This window comes from Myotis brandtii, unplaced genomic scaffold (genome assembly GCF_000412655.1).
Source record: "Myotis brandtii unplaced genomic scaffold, ASM41265v1 scaffold915, whole genome shotgun sequence".
Lineage (NCBI taxonomy): Eukaryota > Metazoa > Chordata > Mammalia > Chiroptera > Vespertilionidae > Myotis > Myotis brandtii.
The window spans coordinates 170,784-178,593 of record NW_005371769.1 but is presented as its reverse complement, the minus strand read 5'-3'; positions in this window follow the sequence as shown (position 1 = coordinate 178,593).

Sequence of the window (7,810 nt, the reverse complement as noted above, 5' to 3'; positions counted from 1 at the left end):
AGCCTTCAGCACCCTATTGTCTGTGTCCATGGGTTGTGCATATATGCATTCAAGGTTTTTGGTTGATCACCTCCCCCCCCCTCCCAACCTCCCCCACCTTCCCTCTGAGATCCGCACTCTGTTCCCTGCTTCCATGTCTCTGATCACTCGGTTCATCAGCTTATTTTGTTACTTAGATTCCACAGGAGTGACATCACGTGATACTTGTCTTTCGCTGACTGACTTTTTTCACTTAGCATGATACTCTCCAGGTCCCTCCATGCTGTCTTAAAGGGTAAGAGATCCTTATTTTTTTACAGCTGCCTAGTATTCCATGGTGTAAATGTACCACAGCTTTTTATCCACTCATCTACTGATGGGCACTTGGGCTGTTTCCAGATCTTAGCTATTGTAAATGGTGCTGCTGTGAGCATAGGGGTGCACACATCCTTTCTGATTGGTGAGAACTCCAATTCTTAAAACAATTTTTTTGGTTGCCCAGCTTTGATGGTTCTCTAACACTTGCTCTGACTGTCAGAAATTCAGTGTCCAGCTGGGTGGGGTCCCTGTGGGCGGGGCTTGACAGTGGGGTGGGGGCGGGGAACAGGAGTGTGGGTCCCAGGGAGACTGACCTGGGAGAGGGACTTGGCTGTTGTCCCGTAGGAGCTGCTGGTGACCACACTGTGGTGTGGCTGGACAGGGGCCTCCGGGACTACTGAGATGGCCTTGAGCTGAGTTTGGGCAGCATGGGATGTGGGGTGTGGAGCAGGTGACCCCTCAGTCTGTGGCCCAGTCAGAGGAGAAGGGGGAGGAGAGGAGAGCTGTGGAATGTGCGCCTTGGCGGGGGGAGGGCAGGAGGCCCCGCACCCACTTTGAGCACGTGGCTGGGAAGGGGATGAAGGAAAGTCCCTGTGGGGACAGTGGAAATGAAGGGATCATGGAGGCCCTCCAGGTGCGTGGGGCCTGGTGGACACAGGAAGCCCTGCGGGGCGGGCCGACGTTGCCTGTCTGACCCTGTGGCACCAGGGATGGCCAGCACTCTCAGTTTTATTTATTGATTGTGAGAGAGAGGAAGGGAAGAAGCCAGGTCAAAGTTTAAGCTGCGTCCCCTTACCCCAAACCATGGGAGCTGTGGGCACCGAGAGCAGCTGCCGCCAGCCAGGAGTCCCGGCAAGATGTCTGGCCCGCGCACAGGGACTTGGCGACCTGAGGCCCCTCGCTGCCCTGTCCAGAGCCAAGCCCTCTGCACACCTGGGTCTTGCTGGTCCTTTGATTTCCTTTGGCAGTGCCCCGTGGGGGCACCAGTTCTCCCACTCACAGGGCTGGGCCTCTGCTCTGAGCTGCTGCACTCCCCAAGCAGAGCCAGTGGGTCTCCTCCCACCCCTTCCGCATGTGACAGGTCCCTTCAAACCATTAAAGCCTTTGATGAGACCCCTGCTCAGAGCTGCTCTGTGAATGGATGCAGAATTGGAATTTAAATTAAAACGTTGTTTTTGTAGTCTGGAGGCTTTGCCTGGGAAGAAATTAAAGGGACAGCTCACCCTTTTCCTCATCTCTGGCTGGGTGGCCCTTCCTCCAACCCTGTGCTGGAGAAGAGGCTGCATGGGGGCAGCTGTCCCCACACTGGGGACTGTCCCCTCTCTGGCCCCACCAGGGACACCTGCAAGGGAGGCAGTGGCCCTGGGAACCAAGAGAACAGCATTCACTCACAAGCAGGTGCAGGCCTGTGCCCAGGAGCCCACAGCCAGGGGCCGACGTGCCTGGATTAGGGGTCAAGGGCCCAGGAAGGTTATAACTTAAGGAAAGAGGAGTTTAGCTGGACATGGACGTTTGTAAAACACACAGCCAGCAAGGGTTACTCCCCCAATGTGGGGAAATCTTTATACCTTAACAGAAAATTTACAACAAAATGGAAAAAAGGGGGCCACAGGACTGTGTAGAGATGAGCTGCCCAGAGAGAGCAGAGCTGGAGAAGTGGCTTTGGGGTCCCTGCGTGCTGCCTCCCTCGCCCCAGAGGGCTGAGTTGCGTCTGGGAAAGGCACGCCACGTGCTGTTTGGCTTGGAGAACGGTCCAGTCCCAGAGGCCCTGCGGGAGCGAGCCCGGGAGCAGCCTCCTGACCGCCCCGAAGTTCTGGGTTGTTGGCTGATGACTGAACTTGAGTGTGTGGTACTTCCTGCCCCAAATTCTATGTGCAGACACCCACCCTCACTAATCACCTAGAAAACTCAGGAGGCTGGCACAACTGAAATCCGATTCTCCAAGTGCGGTGAATAGATGTGAGCTTCATGCTGTGGCCAGAGAGCCACCACCAGGAGCCCTGGCGAGCCTCCCCCTGGCACCCAGGGCATCCAGGCCACCAAGGCCATCTGTAACACTCAGCAGCAAGGAGGCGGGGCTATTGGGAGTGTACTTGTCGTGACAAAAGGTGTCCTCGTGTCCCTGGGCAGAAGCGCGCAGGTTCGGTTCATCCCGAGTCAGGACACACAGGGCTAACACCAGGCGGACAGCTCTGATACACCTTGGGAATCATGCTGAGCGATAAAAAGCACGTTTCAAAGGGTTTTACTCTGTGTGATCACATTAATTCACATTAATGTAACCTGCAAAGAATGGTCCGCGATGTTCTTGGATGTGAATGTAGATGGCAAAATGGAAAACATGCAGAGATGACACAAACCAGTTTCAGAGGCGACGATGAATTCAGAGTGTTTATCATTGCCTATGTGTTTGGACATTTTTGTGCTTAAAAAATTTAAAAAGAGAGAAAAATCAGGAGGCTGGGACAAGGGGGCTGGCCTCGGGAGCCCCCCCAGTGGTGGGGGGGGAGGGTTCCAAGCAGGATTTTATAGGAGGAAGAGTGAGAGAGGAGGGAGGGTCTGGGGCAAAGGCTCCGGTGGGACGTGTGCCTGCGCAGGACTGCAGCATCTGGGCAGGAGACGCCCAGGGAGAGGCTGGTTCCTCTCCCTCTGGTCCTGGGTCAGGACAGAGCTGGGCGTGGAGATGTGGGCTGGAGATGGGGGAGTGCAGTCAATGATGCCTCATGCAGACACTGCACGAAGCAAACAGTATAAAGCCTGGCTCAGTCACGGAGAGCTATTTCCTACAGCTCAACAACTTGATCATACAGTTAAATTTTTATTTATGGCACAGCTGCTAATTGCACCATAAACATGTTTCCATCAAGAGATTACTATTTACTCATTTGCCAATCAGCTCATTATCTTGCTACCTCACATCCTGCTCCCAATCTTCCCACATCCCAAATCCTGCAGTTGGTCATGCCTCCCAGAGCAGCTCCTCCAGGCCCACCTGCCTCCTGGAGACTCAGCCCGCCTCTCCAGCCGCACACGCCTGCTGTGCTCTGCTGTCCCTGCGCCAGAAGAGTCGGTGCCCCTGTGACCGGTCTGGCATGGTCCTGCTCTCCCTTCTCGGGCTCCCTTTACCACAGCCCCTCAGCTTGTCCTTGGTCTCCCCACCCATCTCCCTACCTGGGTTCCCAAGGCTCATCCTTTCCGTAGCAGCACTTGTTCCTACTACTCAGCTCCTGCTGTGTGTGTGTTGGCACCAGTGTGGCCCTGTCTCTCCAGGAGCGCCTTGTGGCGTGTTCAAGTAGGTCTTATATCTGTTCATGTTTGTTCCTTCACTCATTCATCCTCCTATGCACAGGGTGTGGCAAGAGTCCTTCTCCCAGGAGCTCTTCTCACTGCCCCCCCTCGCCTCCCCAGGGTGAGCCTGAGAGGAACCCCTCTGGGTGGACAGACTTCCCACCGCAGCCCTGAGTGCGGACTCACACTCCCTGAGGAGGGCTGAGCCACCTTCTGGGCGGCATGTCTGTAGTCCTCTCCAGGCCCCTCCCTGCAGAGAAATTGGATGAGCACTTTCTGTGGGCAGAGCCTCTCCAAATATCCCTCTGAGGGCATCCCCTCCATGCTGGGAGCCAGCCAGGTGCGAGGCCAAGCCAGGAGGAGATATTTGCACGGCAGCCTCTTGGGAGGAAAAGGAGAAACCATTTCCATCCCACCAGCTCCTTCAATTTTAGGTCAAACATTGTTAGAGCCACTCTGACGGGCTGGGAGTGTGCAGATGGGAGTTGCCTGATAGAAAAACTGCCCCCCGACCCAAACGAAAGATCAGGTTTAACACAAGGGCCTGGAGACTTGTGGGGGGCACACAGGGGAGTAATGTGGACAGCCCCCAGGCTTGGGATCTGTGCCTTGCTTAAACTGATGAAAGTCATGAACCCTGTCCCCACTGCGGCCCATGGGGATGGGGACAGCAGAGAGACCACAGATCCAGGAGCCAGTTAACGGGGCTGTGCAGGACCCATGTTCCACAGTGACATCTTCTGGCCACCACTGGAACAGCACCTGGTGGACCCTGCCTGGGCTGGGGCAGGATAGCCCTCTTGGTCCTGTGAGATGCTCCTGGTTTCGGACCACTGGATGGATGCTCAGGTTGGAGGAGGAAGTTTAGGAAGGAAATCATAAACTTTGTGCTAACAGAGGGTTTAGAGGCTTGCTTTTGACGAAACAAAAACCCATGCTCATGTTTATATCTTGGGCTGGTGAAGGGTCCTTTATACCCACTCACTCCCCTTCCCAAATGTTTGCTGGCCCTTCTCTTGGGGTCCTGAAGAAGGTCTGATTTTGGGGTCTCCTGGTCAGGGGGCAGGGGGCAGACCTGTCCTAACTGACTGTGGCCCCTGGTGCTGAGCCTGGCCTGGCCCGCCCCTGCCTGCACCCTGCCCTCGGTGGGACAGGCCCTGAGTCTGAGTGTGGCCCAAACCAACCCCAGCTCCAACTCTGGCAGGGGCCTGGGCTAGGCCTGGCATCAGGAGACAGAGAGCCACCAGGCTGAGGCCCTGGGAACTGGGCATCTTCAGCTTGGCTGGGGGACAGGCTGTGGCTTCCAGGACACCCGCCCTCCCCTCATCCCACCCTTCCCCAGACTCTGTTTCCAATAAGTCAATTAGCACAACTTCGAAGCAATTAGGAGGCTCAGCAGCCAGGCTCTGCAGGCTGCTGAGTGTATTCATGCCCCACTTGCCCGGCCACTCTGTGTCCCCCAAGCCTGGCAGCTGCTGCTGACTCGCCCAGCCTAGAGAAGCAGCTCAGGGTCCGCCTTCTCTCCTGGGTCCTAGGAGGGTGGATGGGCAGCCCAGGAGAGAGGCCCAGGGACGCCTGGGCCTGGGTTTGCTTATGGGGGAGACAAGACAGGATGCTGGTGAGAAGCTCAGCCCCTGAGCTGGGTGCTGGGCGCAGATTCTCTCTGAGCACTGCCTTCCCTTCCGTTTCCTTCCCTTCCCTCCCCTTCCCTTCCCTTCCCTTCCCTTCCCTTCCCTTACCTTCCCTTCCCTTCTCCCTCCCTCCTCCCCCTGCCCTGCCCCCATGCTGGGAGTTGAGGGCCCTGGGTGCACTGTTGGTGACATTCTGCTCTCCACAGCTGCTCCCACTCTGTGGCCTGAAGAGGGGAGCATTCTGCTGCAGTCTCGGGGGAGGGGGTTGTCCCCGCCTCTGCCCTCCCCCAGCCTCTGTTTGGGGCTCTGGCCTCTGCACTTTGCACACCAGGGTGAGTGAGTGTCAAGGCCTTGCCCCTGCATGTGGCAACACCCATCTGAGCCAGCTCCAGGCCACTTGGAGGAGGTGACTCGGGTGCTGCAGGCTCCCTGCCCCTCCTCCGGGTGAGAGCATGGAAACGGGTAGGGCAGGTGCAGGGCCCGACTTTGCAGACAGAGCCCTTTGTGTAGGACTCTGTAGAACTCCCAGACTGGCCTTCCAGCAGCTCCCTCCAGCCCAGCTCTCAAAGAATGCCTGTTTTTCCTCGGGACCGGACAGGCGCGTCTGCACGACCTCTCAGACGTGCAGGCAGGCAGCAGCCCCCGCCATGTTCTCCCTCCCTCTCCATCCACTAGGCTCTGAAACTCTGAGCCAGCCTGAGTGTCCCCGTCCCATCCCTGAGGAGCTGGATGCTGGACAAGGGGTGACACGACTGGTGAGATTCCGTCTGTGATAAGGCTGCGGCAGGAGGGCCCAGCGCCTGGAGAGCTCCAAGGACACGCTGACCTCACCTGGCAGCTTCCCTGAGAGGGTGTAGCAGGAGGAGCCGGAAAGAGCTGGGTGGGAGCAAGCCCCACTGTGGCTGAGCACCGGGAGGCAGGGGCAGGTGGTGGGCTGGGTCTTTATCCTGAAGGATGGGGCCCAATGGGGGGCACACAGGACAGGGGGGTAGCTGCTGCCAGGTGGGTGCAGGGCATGGGCAGGAGGAAGGGCCCTACCTGTTCTCCAGCCAAGGAAGGGGCCTGCCTGCCTCAGTGGAGAACCCTCGCAGGCCACAGGGACTAAGCCAGGTGGACAGCTGAAACGGTTTTGAGTGGGCTCTGGGGTGTTTGACCCCCAGTGGCAGGACATGAGGGAGCCAGCCTGCCTCCACTCGTGAAATGGATCCTTGTGTCCAGCCCCTGCTGTGCTGTCCACGCCCATGTGGGCTGGCAGCCTCTGCTGGGCCGGAGCACAAGTGAGTGTCCACGCCCTGTGTCCCCACAGCTGCCGCTGAGCAAGTGAGTGCACCCCAAAAGGTCCTCTAAGGAAGGGCACTGAGGGGTGTGAGGCAGTGGGCTCAGACTGGGGGCCTCATACCCCTAAGGTTACATTAAAAATGGTGGGGCCACCCCGGAGCTGGGGACTGTGGTTCCTGTCCCTGTGAGTGCGAACAGGAGGCGTGCTCATACCCGCAGGGCGCCGTCTCAGGTCCAGGCACTTCACCCTGCAGCTGCTCTCCTGTCATCCAAACTCCTTCAGACAGCGCCGGGCCCCTGGGCTGGAGCCTCTGGGCGGAGCAGGCTGTGTCTGCCCCAGCCCTGCCCGTGGGACTGCGCATGAGGGAGGGGCAGGTGGAAGGACCTCCCGGGCTGCTGAATGGCCCGTTCTCTCCTGGTGCTCTGTCCCATGGCTGGCTCTCACTTTCTCGTGAAGCCGTTGCCAACACAATGGCCCACGTTGCAGGATAAATGTGAACACCGCCATGGAGGCACTGAGACAAGGGCACTGGGGGTCACCGTCCACAGGGGGCAGGTGGCTGCAGGCGGCGCGGCTGTGGCTTGGGACCCTCCGGCTCAGGCTGAGGATGAGTCCAGAACTGGCTTGGGAGTCCATCCCAGGAGAGGACATGGCAGCCCCTTCCCTGCAGGAGGTGTGGCTGAGCGTGGCTGCAGGCCCAGCCACTCTGCCGGGGGTGCTGTTGGCTGCCAGGAGCTTCCCACCCACCGCCCTGTGGGGTGAAGCTGGGGCACCAGGTCTCTTCCGCTTGCGTCCGCCTTCTGGATGGCACTAGAGAGTCTGCTTTGCAAACACCAGTGATGAGCGCTCAGTTGCACGCAGGGAAATCTCGGGAGGGCGCTGGCTTGTCAGTTGGAGCCCAGCGGTGTCTGAGTGCCCTTGGGTTGCAAGTGAGGCCCAGGATGTGCCCCGCGTGCCTGCGCCCTCAGTCAGGCCGAAGACAAGTGGTGAGGGCGCAGGACAGGGTCTTCTGTGTGGGGCCCTTGGTGCGCCCTGGACGTCCAGCTGCGTCTCTGCGACCTGGCCAGCCTGACCCCAGGCTCGGTGTGCTCTCGGACTGTGCCTGTCCGGCCCCCACATCCCGCTCCTGGTGTGCAGTGTGCACACGGGCCCTGGCCCGGCTGTGCCTGTGCTCTGTGTGACACTGAGGGTCGTGGGCATGGTTCTCGAGCTTCCAGCGAGTCCGTCTGGGCTGATGCAGGATGGATACCGGCAGCACCAGGCTTCCCTGAAGCGCAGTGACATCACTAGGAGGCTGCTGCCAGCACTTAGTGAC